General features: G+C 42.6%; 1 protein-coding gene across 4 annotated transcripts in view; it reads left to right on the top strand.

Moving 5' to 3' along the window:
* The first annotated feature begins 519 nt into the window (after positions 1–519).
* syt1a (synaptotagmin Ia) overlaps positions 520–21192 on the top strand; it is a 161755-nt gene continuing 141082 nt past the window's right edge. For 2 of the 4 annotated variants that reach the window (XM_049024276.1, XM_049024247.1), the window contains exon 1: positions 7288–7745. The gene's annotated coding sequence lies outside the window, so the exon portion shown is untranslated. Of the gene's footprint in view, positions 1226–7280; positions 7746–21192 lie in introns of those variants that run through there. The other 2 variants (XM_049024257.1, XM_049024294.1) reach the window with 2 other exon arrangements.

Below are 21192 nucleotides of genomic sequence, written 5' to 3'. Positions count from 1 at the left end.
TGTGCTTAAGCGTACTATTGCTTTGATCTTCCTAAGTATATGAAAACACATGTATCTATCTAACATGATATATACACAACTTCGCTGCCCTCTCTAGGGTATCCCCTATTACTGGATAAGCAGTTGGGTAGACAGAAAAATCAAGGTATCACGTCCACACACACACACACACATGTAGAGTTATTGATTTGATCAAGGTGCAGTAACATATTGTAGATCTCTGAAAGAAAAATTAAGGCCCATCTCATGTATTTGAATGAATTTTCGTAAAAAGGCAGATTACCTTTAAGTGTCTTTATTGACACTGGCAAGGTCCCTCATAGGTACAGGACACATGCGTTTGTTTTGTATTTGGTTTGCTTTTAGTTTGTGCTATTTTTAGTTAGTTTTAATTGCTTTTCTTCTTGGCTTATAATGCTGGCGCATGCGCGACTCACATCCACGGTTGACTTTGACCCTGAACATGAAAGCAGGCACGAGAAAGGTTATTTAAGCGGTAGTTTGGCGGGCTTTCGCTGTCTCGCGGTGATCTGTTCAGTTCCAGAGTCGGAGCGTTCGTTTCTGTAATATGTGGCTGTGGCCAACATCTATTGAGGATCCGCTGTTATTAAGTCTTTGAAGAAAACGCTATACTATGAAGAATTTTATTATCAGGCGTGTATGGGAAGTTCGGTAAAGTGCAGTTATTTTTACTACGTACAAAGCACATCCTTCCAACTGTAAATGACATAGGGAAAGGACTGTCATCTAGGCGACTTTGTAAACCCTAATATGTCCGTATTTAACACCGAGGAGGAGAGCGTGAATCTCTCTTAGGGACAAGCTGGTTATTTAGGAGATAATCACGCTAAATTTTAATGTTAACTGGTGGCTATAATAAACCGACAGTTTTAGTCGTCGCTCCTTTCCGGCGTCCAGCGTCTTAAACAGCTGGGCACCCTGCGCAAAAACGTTATCTGCCTTGAGTTACCTTCTTCAATTGAACATCTTGAATACTTTTGTGTGGCAAATAGCTGAAAATATTCCGGAAAACGAAAGTTACTTATTTAATGGAAAGGCTACCTGCCTGGGGATCGGCTAGATTTAATATAGTGAACTAAAAGACCCGCGAGTACGCGGTGGAAACCCAGTGGGCTTGGTCTGCAGACACCTAGGGGACACCGGAGCCACTCACCCCGACGACGGCAGGATGCACGCAAGGGGCGACAGCAACAACACAGGCAAGGTGGAAATCTAAGTCTTTTTTTATCATGTCGGCTGTGTCCTTTTACTAATTAATGACAACGAAAAATCGTTCTCTGCTTGTCATAAACACCTATTAGTAAACAGAGACTGGAGGTAGCCAGATCAAGCAGCACGGTATCGGATAATCACTGACAGCAATTAAGACCTTATCTCTCACTAAAGGCAAGGGTAGTTATATGACAACGTAAATCACAATAGATATTTAAATTGCGTTAAATAATTTATCATTTAAATCATCCCATATGTATTTCCCTGCTGAATTCGTCTAGAAACCGATGATTTTCTTATATTAATGAGACTTAAAATAGAAAAGACAGTGGGATTGTGTTGGATTAATACGTGTTCTGAGGTCTTAAATTACTTTTAGTATGTTGGATGAAGGAAGGGGGAATCAATTAAGGAGCCCATTTGTAGTCTGGTTATCTTTGCCTCAGCTGGAAGTCGGTGCGGGGTGCACATGCAGTGAAAACACGGAGTGAGTCATACTAATGTGGGTTTGCAGAGAGAAAGAGGGAGGGAAGCTCCAAAGGGGGGAAAACATCAAATTAGTTACACTTGACATTTAACCAGGAAAAATGTGATTGGTGATCCTGACAGCAAGCTGCGTCTATCCCCCTGGGGGCACCACGCTTTTCCTCAGCGTGTCAGCCTCCCCCTTTTTATGCCACACCCTACCAAATTAGTCTGGACCTCGTCTGGCAGCCGACCTCGCTGGGCTGTTCTATTTCCCAAGTTGTTTTTTTTTGGGGGTGTTCTCCTTGAAGAGCGTTTCATCTTGTTTCGGCCATCAACGGAGGTGTCATGTGGGTGCTGTTGGTTACTTGTCGGAAGTTCAGCACATTTGTCTACAGCACCTTGACTGGCATTTTCACACTGTGGGAATAGATTGTGTCTGGTAAACATACTTACATCTAAAGCATTGTAATCCTTATACCTGGATCAGGATGGTCATTTACAGAACGTGATGTGTTTGGGAGAGGATAATGCTAGGAATACTCCCCCCCCCGACAGATTTCTGCCAGATACTATCCTTATCAACTGTATTAGTGACTAACACCTATCTCACATGTTGTACATTTCTGTTATGCCTGCTGACATTACAAAAATAGTGAGTTTTTCCTAAGTTTCTTTATTATTCTGACCGTATCTAATATATAATAAGGCGGCCGCAATTAGTCGACATGATCGATGACGTCGACGCTGAAAAATGCGTCGACATCGATATTTGAAATTGACGCATCTTTTTTAAAAAATATTTTAATCAAATTACCATTATGATTTCTAAAACTTTTTAGTTCATTATAACAAATGTTTTACTTTAATATCACTACGCAAGTATGTGAGTAATTCAAATTATCACAAAAAAGGTGGTTTCACACTGTGCAAAGCTCGATGCCATACTATAGGGGCATTAGCGCTGCGCACGAGGGCCTGGACTCGCAGGCACTGTTCTGGACGATGGACCGCCAGAATAGGAAAAAGCCCGATAAGTATTGTCTGTTCATGTTAATCAAATTACCATTAGCGCTTAGAGCTTTTTAAACATATATTGTCCTTGTTGTTGCTAAATACACTCATTGCTAAAGCCATGAAGTTGTCTGCCTGCTACTTTAGTATTTCCAGTGAATATGTTTTAGGCTGAAATCTGGTCTTATTCTACGTGGTTTGACGGTGCCATTGTGCGTTCGTGCGCATTGGGCTTCCTTGGAATTTAGACCATTGTTATTATCGTAAAGTAAAATTGGAACGAAAACGAAGACTAAGTAATAGAAAATAATTCGTGAACTGAAATAAAAACGAATACTATGTTTATCAATAAAACGTGTTGAACTTTAATCAGCAAAAAGTAGCGCCACACCACCATTTTTAAAGCCTTGTTTACCAACAATATCTCCTCTTTTAAAAGGCGTTGTAGTTCCATGATATACAAAAACAATAGCATGGGGCGCTCCGCTAACCGAGTTTAATAAGCATAAGGATACGCTGAATTTAGCCAGATTACTAACTTCTGGGCGTCATAATACGCATCTAATTAATATTTTAGGCATATTACTGATTTGCTTATCGAATTGTGGGCGAAAATAATCTGTATAGTGCAGTAAAACCGGCGTCCATTGTGTAAAGCCCTGCAATAACACAGATTGTAGTTGTAAAAAAAATAATAACTTAAGCTTTCTGTATAATTTTCTGGAAGAACATTAATCGACCAATCCGTAAAATATTCGATTACATAGAAAAATAGTCGTCAGTGGCAGCCCTATAATATATAAGACAACTATTCCATTCTCATTGAGGTGAACAGGACTTTGCATTTGACGGTTTTGTTCTGCGTTCTGTATTTAATTCGTAGGTTTGCTTTTTGTTTACTTTCAAAGCATGTTGACAAGGTTCAATTATTGACTCCACATTTGATCCTTAGGCGTTCTTTCCCACAAGCTTAAGTGCTTAGCACGTCAGTTAGAGAAGTTTAAATCGTTGCTATTTTTTCTCTCTAAAATTCTAACAAAAGAAACGCTTTTGAAAGTAAGGCAGTTCTTGAAAGAGATACATTTAAAGTGCTAGACGTTTCCTTAAGGCTTTTAAAAAGCTGTAATACAGTTCTTTAAAGTATAACATTTCTGTGGCAGATCTTTGGTATCTGTGCCATATGAGTTTAAAAGAAATTGAATCAGTTATATCACAATGAAATTTTAAAGTGGCAGATTTTAAATCAGTTTTCATCCAGTCATCCAATACAAAACCTACAAAAATTGGGCCAGGGTTGGAATTCCTGGGAAACTGTAGGGCTACCCATTGACTCACCATGCTGCCCCTACCTGGTTTCATTCCCAGATAAAAAAAAAATTAATAATTTCTAGGTAATGCCAAAAAGAAGCAAGCACTGTGGCATTCATAGATAAATGCTTCAGATGTTTCCTTTGTTGATCGAGTCCTGGCAAAGTGTTTCCATTAACTCTCCAGCCAAATAATAATCTCCAAGCGCAGATGGCTGTAGGACTTCATTTCTGCCTTCCCTAGTTTGTGATTTATTTCATTTTTCTGTAATGTGATCATGGAGGTTGGTTTTATTGCTCAGGACCATCTCATGTTATTGTGGTCACATGACCTTGAATGCTGTAAATCTTATTGACTGTGACTGGACCTTGTTGCTGTTAAGCTTGAAACTGTTACTAAAAAGAAGCCAGCTGTACTTGGCCAGTTATCCGTAATATTGTATTGGCCTGGCCAGTTATTAATAAGAAGACTGAACTTGGCACCTTTTACACCATGTTAAAATACTTCTTTCTTGAACTAAAGGTCTACATCAATCCAAACCACAGAAGCCTTTCTTTAAAGGAAACCTAACACCTAGAATCTAAGGGCTTGTTCCGGGCAAAGTCCTTAAACTCATACTGCAGATCTGAGCCAGTTCATTTGCCAGTTCTGAGATACTGTAACAATGAGTTAATTGCCACTTTTTCATCAGGAAGGGGCAGTCTTAAAGACTTGTCAATCACCACCCCTGAAGAACCATTTTTTTGGATGTGCTGGGTAGCTGATGGTTTCTAGGTCCTCAAACTGTGAACTGTATCACTTTAAACAGAAAGACAATAGTGCATCCTAAAACTTGGGAGTATTGCTTTTTCTTACCAGAGCAAGCACTATGATGTCAGAAGGACAAGGTATGAAAAGTCAATGTAAACTGCCATGTTTAGCTGGTATACTGTGAAACTGCTTATAGTGTTTGATTTTGTGTGTGTGTGTGTGTGTGCGTGCGCGCTCAGACGGATTGAAGTCCCATCACGAGTGTCCTCCTGCCCTGTGTCCTACAATTCCTGGGAAAGGCTCCAGGATCTGTATGACCCTGTACTGAATAAATAAATGGATAAATGTAGGGATGGATGTAATAGCAGCTTATAACTTAGACCTCCATCCTTTTTTAATGACCAAATGTAGAACGCAAGGCCAGCTGGCTAAGGATGTCAGTCCTTCAAAGAAGCTCTACCTGATAGTCAGTCTGTAGGTCTTTGTACGTGACCTTTTGTAAAAAAAATTTCAGCACTACATTGCTTACACTTCAGAATCCAAAGCTCACGTGAAGGCAGGAAGAAGGGTACACAGATTTTTATATATTTTTCCCAGTGTTACTTGTCAGCCTTGCTGTAAGGCTGGGGTGTCAGAAGGTGGCCTAGGGGAACAGGCATTAGACCACTTCATGTCAGCCTGTTGCACAAATCATATTTTCACTGGGCAGCCACCTAACAGCACCATCAGAATACCGCCCACTCTAGGATCGTTTCGCTGTTGTTTTTCTCCTGAAACGTGTTAAAAACCCGGTAGCCTTTATTGAAAAGCGTTGTTTAAATGTAATAAAAGAATTGTTGGAGAACATGAATAAAAGAGTAAAATCAAGATCGGAAACCGCCCTAGGTCCTTTGATGCTTTTGGTTAATACAGCATCAGAAAAAAATCTTGTTTAAAATCATACTGCCACAGTGAAAGGAAGAAGAGAAAGCTGGGAAGCCTCTTCTCATTGATCCAATATGGCTGAACTTGCATTGCCACGGTGGCCTGGACAGGTGATTTGGGTGTTGCATGAGTGGCCAGTGTCAATCTAATTTTATTTTCTAGCAAAACTGTCACAGGGCCTGGCTGTTGAATCTGAGCTTTTTACAGTCTGAGCTGTAATTAAATTCTATTTTGATTTATAAACATGGCCAGTATAAACCCAGTGCTTAAATACAAGTTAAATGTTTCATAACTTTTTGTAAACCTTGAAATGTCACTTCAGGTTAGAGCTGTTTGGTTTAGTGGAAAAGTGTCTTTAACTGTATAGTTTGATTTCTTAAACTGAGGCTGTCTCATCTGAACACAGGCATACCGGTGGTAATGTGTTATTGACAAGGTGTCCAGAACGGTCCCTGGGTGCTTACTACATTTAATATTGATGAAACACCCTTTGTTAAGATTCTGTAGTTTTGTTACAGCAAGCGCCTGACTGAAGGACAATTTATAAGCAGAAAGTGAACTGGACAAGGAGTCACAAAAGGTGCAAGGCACATTTCATGAGAATAGTCAGATATCAGGCAGCCGTGTAGACTAGATGTGCACTACCACAGGGATAAACAGAATTCAACACTGAAGCAATGTCTGGACTATGATACAACTTTTGGGAAAAGCAGAGACCTCAAAAATGGGAAAATGGATTTGAGATTAAGGTTCCCTACCTAAACTGGGATGTGGGTACAGTGGAAAGTATTCCAGGTGAGAGGTGCTGACCTCTAGTGGTCAGGTGGACTCTTCACTCTGCCCCTGCTGTTCTGAATGATGGTGTAGATTGTGGTACAGGAAATGAACGTTACTGTGTACTAGACTTGGTACGCCATTGTACTTTATACTTCTGTCTCTATTTCCATAGTATAACCAAATGAAAGGGAATAATTGTTTATTGTTTATGACATTTCTAACATCAAACTTTTTTAAACATATATTTATTTTTTGGCATATTAGACAATATTTTATTTTTGATTAAATGATGAGGTTCGACAAATTGACAGTGAACAGCAGGAAGGAAATATTTAAACCTAAGCAGCCATTGACTAAGACAGTGACTAGGATGATGCTGCCATTAAAACGGCAGGCTGTTTGAAACTGACATAGTGAAAATTATACAAACCAGATTATTTCCTAACGGCTTGATTATTCACTAGGATTTGTGTGACTGTGTGTGTGTATGTGCGTGTGTGCACCCCTGTGCTGCTGGCGCTTTCTCGGGGGAAATCACGTCTGTGCCGTGACATGCTCTGGTGCTCTCTGGCGAGACCTCCATTTCTGCCTGCCTGCCTGTGTGTGTGTATGTGCACATCCTTGTTTCTCTTGCGCACACACATACACACACACACACACACTTAGTCCTGTTCCTCACCCCTACCCGCCCACATCCCATAGGGGACATTGGCTGTTTGATGTCCTTGATTGTCATTTGTGCCCCCAGGAACAGGGAAGTGGGGGTGGGGAGATGCTAATGTGAGATGAAAGGGTCATCCTGGTTTACTGCCGCCGGATTACATATTCCGGGCATGTCTCCTGCTCGGAGCCAATCAGAGGCAAGGTCTCCGTCACGCAGGCCCCTGTTCACTGGAGGGATTCCGAAGAAACTACCGTGTGACAGCGCTCCGTTAAACAGTCGCCGAGTCTCTCCTGCTGCTTGCTCTCACTGCATCCCTCACTCTCTTGCTGTCACACACACGCGCACACCACACGCAGGCACGCACGCACACGCAGCACGGCGGAAGCGTCTACTCGTCTCCTGTGTGCGCGTGTCTTTGTTTTTTTTTTCTGCACAGGGGATAATTTGTTACCATGTGCGTGTCTATCCTGGTGCCGGGCAGAGAATAAGAAGCCGTGCCGCTCATCTCACTCTCCTTACTGGAGGCCCCGCCTCTCCTTTCCCGCGCGAGTCTTCCGATCGGCAGACCAGCTCGCCTCTGGAGTCCGGGAAGCACACCATCAGGTCCCAGGTAAGCATCTGCTGTCCCTCCCCAGGGGAGGAGGGTGGGGGGATGCCTAACTGTGGGCGAAGCCTCGGCACATGCCCATGCTGCCACCCCCGCCTGCCTCCCAGGTGCGTGCTATCCCACCCAAGTCCTTGCTTCCTGAGGTGTGTGCCCGATGAGCTGGAGATGACAGTTAGGTGGGATGTGAGTGAAAGATGGAGAATTCCACACAGTTTACTGAAGAGCCAAACATGTGGCCAGTGTGCTGCTCCATACAGCTGCCGACTTCCACGGAGATAGCTCAACCTCTCCGATTAATCCGGGCTCCCTGTGCTTTCCTTACCTGTCCATTTTCCACTTTGTAAATATTTGAGAGCTGGATCAACTTGTCTAAATGGTGGGGGGATGCTACATGGATTATCTGTTTGCACCTGGAGAAGAACTGTTTACCTCTGCATGGTGGTGAGCTCCACAGCATGCCATGCTAACACGTTGGGACTCACAGAATTCCGGGGGATCCGGGAAACAGGACGGAGGCATCAGAGGGAAGCCCGCCCGTGAGCTGCAAGTTAACCAAGGTGACGGGCGTCTTCTCCTTGCTTGGCTCGCCAGGGGATACCGGGACATGAGATCTGGTACCGTTGTTTAACCTCGAGTCGCATCAGGCATCGTTCATCATTAGCCGTGTGGGGCAGCAGTGTTGGGAATTCAGCAGAGGGGGGAGGGGAGGCGATTGTTTTCCCAAAACTCGGATCACTTTATCCTTCTGGAATCTCATTCTCCAGGCTGCAGAAATTCTGTTCTCCGGCTCTGCTCTTACATAACGAGTAAGGCGGTGATTGCATAACCCCTTTTGTGGAGGAGCGGACGGAGCACCCAGGAATGGTGGGGGGGTGGCCTGAGGCACCTGGCAGAAACGCCTTCTGGGTGTCTTCATGCTTGCGGATACTGCTTCATATAATCGTAGAGTGATTCTCAGAACATTGTCGTTATGTTGTATAGGTACGGAGACATAAAGTATCCCTCCAATCTGGCTTCTTTCGGTTCCCTCTGTAGAGCAAAGGCAACAATGGTAACAAGGCAACAAAGAACCAAATGTTTATCGCTGAAGAAAAATTAATTAATTAATTAATTAATTACATGAAATCCTCCCCCACCCCAAGTCTCATGGGAGGTGCTTTACATTGCCTCCCGTTTTCAGTCAGGCTGATGCAAGGCTGCTTTTGAGTGTCCGGTAGCTTCTGTCCTTGGATGTGCTGCTGATGGGGGCAGGAAAAAGTGTGCTTGAGCTTCCGTGGTGTTTGTTTTTGCCACTGTTGTGGATGTAAAAATAAATAAGCATCCTATTTGTGATTTCATCCAAGAATATTTTGTATTTACCGCTATCATTTCTTATATCAATACAACACAGCTATTTGTATTATGGGCATGTGAAACCTTGTACTGATGACCTGCATGACCTTTTTATGTTTCCTTTCTGCAGAACATTTTGTATACCTGTATATACACTTCCTGAATTTAAAAGATTGATTTTTTCCACCCCTTTTGAGGGTTTAATATCACATATCCAGATAGAAAATTCATAGCATCCATTGTATGAAATGAAGTATATGAAGAAATTTGAAACATCCCATATTTTATTGGTCTTTACAGTAATTTGTGTACAATGAAACGCTTCATACATTATATATGAGCGATCATAGTTTTATTATTTATTTATTAGACACTGGCACTGCAGTTTGGTCTGTTTCCGATGTATCATGCTGAGTTGACGTTTCCTTTGACATGGCCAACGCAAAAGCTGATGATGCAGGAGGGTCAGATGTGCCTGGGCACCACGGCCAGAGCAACTGGCCTGTGGCATTTGTGGTGTGGCTGATGGTAAAGCCAACATCTTCGGTGGCTTTGTGACCATGTTTAAGAGCGACTTTGGGACGTCCCTGGCGATGGCTTGGAATTGGGAGGGTGGGGAGCAGCAGGCAGAATGCAACTGCCACTCCAAGGTCAACTTCAGCATGGGAGAGAAGATGGGGGGAGGGGATGGCAAGGGAGAGGAGGGGCGGGATTTGCACTCCACACACCACCCCACCCCACTAGCTCACTGTTTCAGCCCTCGTCCTAAAGAATCCTTTTGATTCCATACTCCCCTCCTAACCTGCAGATATTTAATGGATATCTCCACCATCACTTGGTTTAAATATGCACGTTTCCTTATCCGGGGAATTCAATATTGTGGGCTTCTGTGAAGTGTCCTTGTGTGGCACACGATGCCTACTTTGGGTTTTGTCTTTTCCGTGTGAGTCATGTCTTTTGTCATATCGTTTGCGTCCAGGGTTGTGACTGGGTGGCATCCTGTTCTTTATCACCATACTGCCCAGGGTCATGCCTCCTAGCTCTGTAGCTTCACGCTGCTCTTGAATGTTGCTGATTCTCGCTTTCCAGTGCCAAAATGTTCACATTTAACAATAATGGTCACAGTAATTATCAGAGATGCCTTTGGTAGAGGAATGCCCCAGATGAGCTTCGATTCATAGCAACTGGAATTCTGCCTGAAATCTTACATGCCTCACCCCTACTGCCCAGAAGATTCAATTCTACTTTTATTTCATTTTATATTATTGTCTCACAGATGCCCAAGGTTTGCATTTTTTCTACACTTTGTATACTTGAATTTTCACAGCTTGAATGGTGTGATAGCATATGATATGGATGCTATCCTGGAGTACGGTGCCAGGCATGTCAGCTCTGAAATAGCCCATGAATTGAAAGGGTTATTCAGAACTGGGGGGGTGCAGGAGTGAGGAGAGCCCTCTGTGCTGGCATTGCCCATATCTGGAGCCTGCTGGATTTCATTTTAATGGAGCCCGGAAACTCCGTAATGCACAGTGTAAGATCAGATTATCTAAACGGAGGTGGGTGGGCGTGCGTGCCTTCGGCTAATAGGTTTGGTTTATCTCTTGCTGGGGAAACCCTGGTGTTTCAGGTTCCGCAAGACTTGGGAGGAATGACTGAGGTAGGCCTGGTTATTAAACTGCTCTCTGTGTTGCCTAATGCTCATCAGGACACCGTCTTGCAAGAGGAGTCTGCAAAGATAGAAGTTATTTCACATGTCAGCCCGTCCAGGCAGATATTGCTACCTGCGGCTGTTCTGGCTCTGGCTTTGTGTACAAAAAACGGACACATAGCTAATTTGAATTCTTCTAGTACTTCTTCATCTTTTTATTATTATTATTAAGTCAAAATAAACTTTGTTTCTGAGCTATTAGCATCGGGGTGGACCGACTGTATCAGTGTAATTTTTGGCCCCTTAGCATTTCTCTGTGGTTACAGTTAAATGTTCTCCCTGTTTGTAGCTGGATTGTACGGCTGTCGCTGTGGCAGGTTGCCCACCCCATTCCGTATGCATGGGCAGGCTGCTTCTTGAGCTAAGAGGGCCTCGCTTAGTTGCCACCAAACCACTCAGGACCATTGGCATCCTGTTTTGGTGGTCTTAGGTTTCTTGGTCACTACTTCTCAAGGACTGCTTGAGCCTTTAGCTAATTCTCCAACAGCCCATTCATTGTCCCTTTTAAATGAGCGTGTAAGCATTACAACATAAAGCATTATGGGTTTAATTCATTCATTAACTAACACTTTTATCTAGAGAATCTTGACTTCATGTTTATTACTGGAGCACCTCTTGTTCTTTGGTCAATGGAGGGACTCTCGTCTCCAAATATGGTATGCTAATTGGTGCTCTTGTAGATCGTGGCTTCTCTTTGCGATTTCAAAGGTGATATTTATATTCCCTGTCAGGTTTGGTAACAGGATCATTTAGCCATCAATACAGGCATGCTCCAGAAATGACCACGACCGTAATGGAATGGGAAATGCTGAGGCTTGGAATCTTGAGCCATGCGGTAATGAATGCTCTCCCGCTAAGCTAGAGCCAGATAATAAAAGCACCATAGAGTGGCGGCCCTTCAAAGGGCTGTAATGAGGTCAGGATTAAACAAGCCTGCCATTTTATTTTGAACGTGGTGAAACAGAATGCTGGGTCAAATAATGGCTGCACCACCCAGACATGATAAACATCATTAAGAAGTGTACACATGCCCAACAGTACAAATGTTTAGTGATGGTAGCTAAATTTGAGAGTACTGTTGAGCTGGTATGAGAGTGAATAGTCTTAAATCTGCTTGTTTATATGTAATTATATGTTATGCACTATGCTTGGGGGGCATCTCCAGCACAGATCTCACTTCCATCATATTGCTGTGGCTGTGAAACTGTCTGAGCCATGAAGGTTCATGAAAACTGCATGTGCTAAATCTCCTGGGGACAAACACTTGGCTCCCACCTCCCACCTTGTCCCTGTTTAACAGGGAGGGGGGCAATGGACAGATGGGATTAATTATTACTAAAGGGCAAAAGGGGCCACCGAGGCAGACCGGAGCATGTTGTGAATATTTCATGGGAGCGCAGTAAGGATCTGATCGGCATGCTGGGGGACGTTAATCCACTCATTCTGCAAAATGGTCACGTGAAGCTTGCATCTGCCAAAATCAGGGTGAAATATTGCACTGTCCCACAATTCACTTGCGGACCTTAAGCAATGGAGCATCTGTATTAACTGAGCACACCCCTAAGGTCCACGTTGTTGCAATGTCACCCCAGGTAGCTGATGGTCAAATCTCATTTTCTTGTTTTTGTTTTTGCGTCGGGACTCCCTAAAGCACCTGACTGAATTGGCGCCACGGAGATTATTAGCTCGCAGAGATTATCGTTGTGCCCCAGCCTTGAGAGATCGGGAGAAAAAAAAGATTCATTAAACTAGTGGGGCTTACGGGGGAATCTATTGTTTGTCAAAACAGGCTTGATCGCTTTTGCCAGAGAAGGATAATTTTTTAATGCAACTAGAGTGAGGCAAGAAACTGAGATGCACTCTGCTTGATGAAAATTGTTTTTGCTCATTGTGCTCTTCTGCACCTATTATTTTATTGCCTGTTATCTTATTTTTAAGAGGAATCACACAATCAAGCACAAAAATTACGGGGACGGTGCGTCAATACTGAGATGTCTGTCTTCCTATTTATGTGGAGATCTCCTTAAACTGCTACATGACTAGCAAAAATAGTATTTTCCAATCCATTCACTTCCCAGAGCTACTGAAAAATTGCTCATATTTCTGTCTTTCTATCTTGTTTGAAAGCACTCGTCAGGGGATTCAGTAAGTAAGGTAGTATCCAACCTGGTGCCTTCTCCAGACCAAAAGGCTGTAACAGAATTATTTAATTGCAGCTGCACAACCCACAAAAATGCCACCCTTGCATGGGTAGCAAACCTGCTGAAATAAGTGCGCCAGCCAGTTTTTCAATAGGTGATACATGGTAGTGGACTGCTTTTGTTATAATGGGGCGTAGTCTTCAGTTTGTTTAATTGGCATATATTTCAAAAAGCTGCATGTGTTACAGTAGGCAGCACGTAGGCACTGCAGATAACAATAACCCAACAAGTGGTATTCACAATGGAATAAAACAAGAATGAAGTGGAATGGAATCTGACAGTTTATTATGTGAATTGATTGTACGATGTGGGGCCAGATTAACATGAATGTTTCTCATTTAGCTTCTGATTGACATCAACACCCCATCCCCAGGATTGGCCAGGAGGTATAGGTTTTAACAGGAAAGTGTAGTGGTGCTCCTGTCTGAATGTCACTCGGAAATATCCCTGATATCAGTCCCTGCCGCATGATCCCAGACTGGGGCTACTTGATAGAGTCTGAGGCAGGCAGAGGAGAAGATTGCAGTGCTTTGGTGAAATCACCTGGTTTTCTGGTGCTGGAGCACCAACATTCACACCTAAGCCATAATCCAACCAACTCCCCCACCACCACTCCCATATGTACGCCACTGCCAGCTCAAATTTCCAATTATCGTGGGAAGCCCCTGGCAGGCACACTGGTCCTGCAGGGAAATACCAGGTGATAAAAAGGTACATCTTTTATTTCTTAGAGGAAAACAACAAATTGGGTGTCTTTTCTAGCGCTGCCGGTGGACAACACACATGTGCATGCCGAGATCTGCTTGGATGCAAACATCCGTGTTGGTCACCATGGCAACCAAGTCCCGCATCGTTTCGATGCTGTCATTGTGAAGTTGACCCCCCCCCCCCCCCCAGGAAAAAAAAGAAACCTTGGTGTGGAAGCTGTTCCATTACATGCTGGCTAATAACCACTGTGTATGGAATGCTGTTTTCATAGTGCTGTTTTCTTTTTTTGTCCCATTTTGTATTTTTCCATCCATTGTTTTGATTGCTTTTCATTCGTAATTTTGAGGACCAGCCGTCTGTTATTAACAGCATATATAAATGTGTCCTCAGGAAATCTGTCCTACCTCCAAAAATAGATCTCACACACACACACACATACAGCAGCTGCTAATATTTAAACACACCTGCTTGAAATCATGGTTATATATGCTATATATTGTACAAATGTTTGTTAACAGGAGTGTTGGACCGATGAGTTAAAATATGAATTATTTGGGTCGAACTACTTATGACCTGGAGTTATTTTGCTGGTGACTGATGATCATTGCCAAATCTATGTTCTATGCACATCTTGACCAGTATAGCTATCATAGCATACCTCAAAGGCATTCTGTTTCATCGGGATAATAGCTGATTGGACAGTCCTCCAGAGGATTACAACCCAAAACTCTGCAAGAAATATTTGGTGAAGAAGGAAAGTGAAGGGCGATCCAGACTAATGACCTGACCTGCCCAGTCTGCAAACCTCAATCACTTGTATGATTCACACAGGGGAGAAGTCAAAGCAAAACAACCCACAAGCATCCCACATCTCTAGGAATTAAAGCTCAGAAACCATACCAGGGGATTTCCTGCTGAAGCTTATCAACCGAATGCCTCACGTTTGTGAAGCTGCTTTGAAGGCAAAAGGTGGCTCTTTTGTGGAATCCAAGATTTAGAAATAACCTTCAATTTTATTTAATATGGCTGGGTACCAAACATCTTGTTTCCAGAAGCAAGTGTACTCAAGCTTTCAATCGGTTATGTGTGTACATAATTTGTTTACTTGTGCATTCACTTGATTTAACTGGAGTAATTTGATGTATCTTGGGATTCCCTGAAAAGCCGATGCAATTTGGTTCAGTTCTCCCCACTAGCTAGGGAGAAGAAGAGGTATATTTTTTTAGTACCTGTCCAGGGCACTTATTCAAGGACCATGTATTAGATCCTTATGGTCCCCTGGAAACATGCTCATTATGCCTGAGCAAGTAAGATCTCACTACCTCTCACTGTATAATGGGTAAATGGCTGGTGGACGAATTAATGGATGTATGATAGTTCCCTAAATAGTGATTAAAAAGAATATGCATGAGTATACTCTCATTTTGACTAAATTAGGCACCCTATGTTGTTTCTTTTGTATATCCTATAATAATGTTTCTATAACCAGGGAGAGACAATGATCCAGTTGACAGTCTTCATCGAGCTTCACAAATAGCTGTTGATCGCATTTTGCTGAGAAGACATAAAATAATATCTTTTAGGTTTCTATAATTAAACGCCAGTATGATATATCCTTGGTGACCGCTTTGCCATCAGGATTAACTTTCAGGAAGCAGTGGGTAAAGGAAGGAAGATGAGCGTTTAGGATGTCAAATTGTGCTTCGCTAGAGGGATGTTTTCAAGATTACGTTTCATTTTTTTTTCAGATGGCTAAATGAATGTCTTCACTTCCTCTCTTCTCTGAATGAGCCCAGAGTTGAGTATGGAATAAGGAAGGGTCTGGTTTCTCTTGTGATAATGGCCATGTGCTTCAGTAGATCCGAAAAATTCTGGTTTACTTAAGATCAGGCAGTGAGAGTGACCTTGACGTGATCTTGGAAAAGGAGTTCAAACAAAAATATATAGGGATAGATCCCCCTACCCTAGAATTTACTAGAGTTTAAGTGTATAATATTAAATATGTCAGGTCTAGTGTCTCAAATGGGCGATTTAATGATTCTGAAAACAATCTGGACGGTGAGTGAGTTCAAGAGGTGGTTGAGTCGATACCCCCACCTATCATGTGCTCGCAAGCCTTGTTTCTATCCTCGGCAACCCGAAGTGATGCAAGGTATCCTTAGAAACAGGGTAGCGATGGTGATCTGCGGAAAGGGATCCCCGATCAGCCTTCTGCACAGCATGGCACCCTGGGCTTGAATTGGTCTGTTTGTTTATCCTGTTGGCTGAAAGAGCAGCAGTTGAAGTAAGGCAGTTTCAGCAGTAATAGCAGACCCCTTCACCTCTCCTGTCTTTCACTGGCTTGGGGGTGGGGGTCAGGGTGGAACAGCTGTGAGTGGAGGATGGGCATTTTGATAAGACATCTGTATGCTTTGCTGCAACCTCCGCCACTTCTCCTCTACCGCTACCCCTCTGGAGACAACGCTGGCCTTTCTTGACAACACTGACAGAGTGACATCCTTGTGGGGTTGCTGCTTCGCCCCTCACATGGTGAATTTTCTGAGCGAGGAGGCCAACATCTAGAATCAGTGCTTTTCATGTCTTGCATTATTGTTGTACAAACCAAATTAAAGCTGCTGTAGTCTTCACTTTTAAGCTCCAGTAATCGATCGGTCCATCACTGCTGTTGTCTGAGTTTTGACAAGTACAGCTCACTTTTCTTAAAGAATATGTAGAATATCCTGTTAAGGACAAGGACAGACTGACTGATTGAATCTGCATCCTGTTGTCTGTTGATGCTAAAAATGTAAGGCCTTCTGCAAGCTAATGCAGGAGACTGCTTCCTCTAACACAAAAATAATGCTGCTTGTTTTCCAAATCCATTACATTAACAATATCCTCATATTTGTTGATAGCCCCCCCCCTTCAGAACTTTGGTGTTTTGGGATAGATGATAATCTGTCATCATGTCCAACTCCTGTGTCCCCCCTCCCAGCCTTTCTAGTCATTCACACTGAGTTCAGATGTGTGTGCTCCATTTTTATTATTATTATTAGTATAATGCATATTATCAGCATTTTTTTGTATTGGGCCATTTTAGTACATAACCTGTAATTTTCTGCTTTTGTGTTTTACTGCAGAAATGCAGGTCTGGTAGCTCAATCAACAGCAGGTATAACAGTTGGTCCACCCCTGGGATCTAAACTGCTTCGCTGGCTGCTCTCGGGAGGGTCACACATATACCTTGATTAGCATGAGGATTTTTATAGCACACCTCTATGGATTGTGGGGGATTGAGCAAGTTGGTTGTGGTGTGATACCTGGAGTGCTGGCTTCTGCTGCTCACAGGAAGGATCCCCAATCTTGCATCTTTCTTTCCATCAGGCCACGCTGCTTGATTGACTGATCAGGGTGGTGAACGCAAGGTCATTTCCGTGCTTGGTAATAGAAACATCTCCTTCGGTCTGGATTTATGGAGCTGACATGTGAGCCATTCATTCAGGTTTGAGCGCGTAGGTGTGTGCGTTTGAGTAAGTGCATGGCCTTCTGAATACGTGCTTCTGTGCATGCATGCCGCCAAGTGTGCAAGGTTGGCAAGCTTACGTTGCACCTGGCCTGCAGGGATTGGTACGACCCAAGAACGTTTAAATGAATCAAGCATATTTCTTCAATAACCAGGCTGACATTGTCTTGCCGGCGGTGTCTCTCCATTCGTCCTGTGACCTGCGTTACTGCCTCAGGATGCAGATGTGTTGTTTACCGGGTCATGTGTCTGGTTCAGCTGGCTCGGCTTTGACAGTGATTTGATGGACTGTTCATGTTCTGAATGCTGTTGGAGTGATATCTTAGGTGCTCCTTGAGACCATCTTTGGGACGTTCTGCTCTGGCCAGGGAAACTGGATGCTTCATCATGGTGATATGTTGAGTAACTGTGTTGTTGTGGTTGAACGAAGAGGAGGTCAGATTTTATTTAAATATGCTAAATTGGAATCATTTTCTGTTCCAATTATTCCTTTAATATACAGCTCTGTAAAACATGAAGAGACGACTATATTTTTTAAACTTCTGCATTTTAACATCCTGGTTTAATCCTGGTTCTGCTGGTAGAAGACTACATTGCAAGGCAGGCACAGGCAATAACCAAAAACAGACACAGGCAATAACCAAAAACCTCCCAGGTATAGGACAGAAGCAACTTTCTGATGACTGTCAACTTATCCGGCAGTGCCTCAAAAATCGAAGGATGACCTCAAGTGACCATCAAAAAGAGTGAGAAACATTAAGTGGTGTGAAGTGCACTGCTAGGACAATTCATAACAGGCTCCTAAAAGCAGGACTGACGACCCATATGGCAAGGAAGAAGCCCTTCATTAACGAGAAGCAGGAAAAAGCCAGGCTGGAGTTTGCGAAAAAATATGTTTTACACAGGTACATATCCATAAACTGAAAAATGAGCGAAACTGAAATTTTTACACTCTCAATTTTTTCCAGAGCTGTATGAGTATTTGTGGTATGATGGTGTAACAAAATGTGCCCCATACTGTTTCCTGGAGTGAGCTTAGGCTGACCATGTCCCTGCACTAGATACACAGTTAAAACATGGATGGGCATGATGGGATATATGTATATAGTGTTTGTGTGCACAGTCTTTGCATTCTCAGTGATTGCTGCTGGCAGATCTAGCTATCTTACTTCGTTAGCACTAAATGCCAAAAATTACCATTGGGTTGGACGCGGCGGGAGTGGCTACTGAGCGATGGTGAAATGTACCTTAAATCCTTAATATACACCCATTCATTTATAATGCTAGATGCTATCAATACAGACTTACTGTTCCATGACCCCTTGTGTGTATATACTATACACCAGGAAGAAGCCTAGGAGATAAGTGATAGTGACTTTAATGTTCTCTGTTCTTAGTGCAAAGCAGGCTATAAATGTGGTAGTTAGAGTCAGCTCCAGCACGGGTGTTAGTAGATGAGTAGTAATGGAAAAAGTGTTTTCCAGGACACTTTTGCCCAGAAGGTAATGAAATATTCCTTGAGATACACATCATCTAATGTGATTAAATAGGTTTTCCTTGTATGGCTGGGGAAATTGGTTGCCATGGCGCTCAGCCTCCAAATGCCCCACCCAGCATGAGTGAGTTCATTAAGTGTGGCCTGCCACGCAGAGAATTGTGTGTTGGTGGTCCTAAAGGGCAGGGGTTCGATCTACACCGCCGTTCGATCGCATGTCAGTAGTGCCCTCCTGTGGATAGACAAACCAGGCGGTGATGGGAGCTGTTTAACACGCAGCAGGGTTCAGCACCCTTTGTACTGACCTACAGTTACTTTCAGTTAGTCTGCCTGGTTCACCAGGCATTGGTTTAGGTTTCTTAAGACGATTTTCTGCAATCATCTTCTTTAGACTTACCAATTGGAAGTGCTGTTGGGAGTGGTCAGGATATCAAGCTGTCTAAATAGCAAGATGAATATAATGGATATCAGCCATTGTTTAAGACATTAGAAACACAGGATCATTTCTTCTGGTTACTCAGATTAAATCCTACCCTTCAGCTGAGCTGAAAAGATTTCTTTTTAATTGTGCTCCCTTACTCAGACTTGGGCAATAAGAAAACCTGGAGTTTCCAGATGTAGGGCCACAGAACGCTGGACTGTAAATTACATTTTGAACAGCAGCTGAGATGATCATGGATCAGATGGAAGTGGTTGTAGGTCAGATCATGGCATGGGATCTTGTTGGCACAAACAGATGTATTTCAAAGTGCTTTTTATAGGAAACACTAAAAGCTATACTTGAAATTTACTTCAGCGGCATACAGTAAATAAAACATTGCAGTAGGCAAAAAAAAAACAAGCTTGACCTTGTAAGTTACTTTATCGTCCATATCGCCACGGGAGATGGAAGAGAAATGGTCAGTCTCCTGCCTGCCTGCGTTGTGTGCATAGTTAATGTATACTAGCACAGCTGTCACTTTTACCTTAACCTCGCAGGCAGTGTAAGGGTAGATGTGATGATGCACCAGAGTTAAACAGTGCTTGCTTATCTGTACCATATCTGCTGTCATTTGTCTTTGGCTCCATATCCTTACAGGTTTCTGTGTTGTCATTATTTAAGTGTGGGCGGCGCACAGACTTTCAGATCTGGCATGCTTTCAGCAGCAGTGTTCCATTTTATTTGAGTGGTATCATTCTAGTTTTTTTGTGTATCTATATTCAGATTACAAAATGACTTTCTGAGCTTCTTTCCCATAATATGCCAATCTATGAATGCTTTTTGAAAATAGCCATATTGGATGACAGTTGGCCAGTGGGGCCGTACTTGACAGCTGGAGTCTTCTCTCTTATTTCAGCACGTTCTCAAAGAGGAAGTAATGTCAGTGCTTCATTTGCATATCAATGGACAGTCCATTATTGTCCCTTCTGGCATAGTTCTTGTCATTTTTAAACCAGATTTTTGTCATTCGCCCATTCACCCTTTCCGGCATAAATAAAGTGCAATAGCAAGAGAATTTCCTAGAAGACAGAAGTCCAAGGGTATGTACGTTTTACTGTTATTGACTATCAGCTGTCTTATTTGGTACAAAAAGAGGAAGCTGACAGAATGAGAAGCTAACCTCTTCACTGATTATGACACTTTTTGCACTTTAGTGTGCATACATGTTGTGCAGAGGAGACAGCTGAATCTTAAACACCTCATTCTTTTGCCCAGTTGCCAGAATAAATACTGGTCATGTGTGTTTTTTGCCACGAATAGAGTCCCACAAACCATGTGGAAATCTAGCCTATTCTAAAGTCATTGACACAATACAGATGAAGCATGAAATACATCTCACCCCATACTCTTTAGTTTTATCTTTGATCTTGATTTTGAATTTTCCCTCAGGGGGGCTACAGCCCGGCCTCCAATACCCAACATTATGAGGGGAATCAAAGCCAGGTACTATAGTATGAGTAATAAACTTGACACTTTTTGCTTCTTTCTCACGGCCCTTCTGAGCTGTGGTCTCAGAGCTGGTCCTGGGGGCACCCCTGTTCATTCTGGTTTTTAATTTGTTTGGGACAGCTGAGCATTCTCTTGAATTCTGACCACGATGGAACCTATCTTGACATTTCTGAATTATTTATTGAGCACTTCTGCTGATAAGCATGCGGTGGTAAAACAAACTTCCTCTTTTTTGGCCCTTAAAACAATAACACAGTGGCAAATTAATTATGATCAATTCATTATTTAATTGCTTAATAGATACTATAATGGCATTTTCCCCAGAAGGGGAAAAAAACGGAATCATCAATTAATTCTCATTTAGGTGAATACTAATTTGTGCACCTTTTTTAGCTGCTGAAATGTCATTTTGAAGTAACATTTTATTTTTTATTAGCTTTTTAAAATTATTTAATGGCTTATGACATTTTTAAAGAATGGGTATCTTGTGACTATTACACGCTATTTTTATATAATTAGTTTGTGACAGCCCCGTGACACTGGATTAATTAAGATGCTAGGTGTAAGAACA

This window comes from Brienomyrus brachyistius, chromosome 1 (genome assembly GCF_023856365.1).
Source record: "Brienomyrus brachyistius isolate T26 chromosome 1, BBRACH_0.4, whole genome shotgun sequence".
Lineage (NCBI taxonomy): Eukaryota > Metazoa > Chordata > Actinopteri > Osteoglossiformes > Mormyridae > Brienomyrus > Brienomyrus brachyistius.
This window is presented reverse-complemented; position numbering and strand designations above follow the sequence as displayed.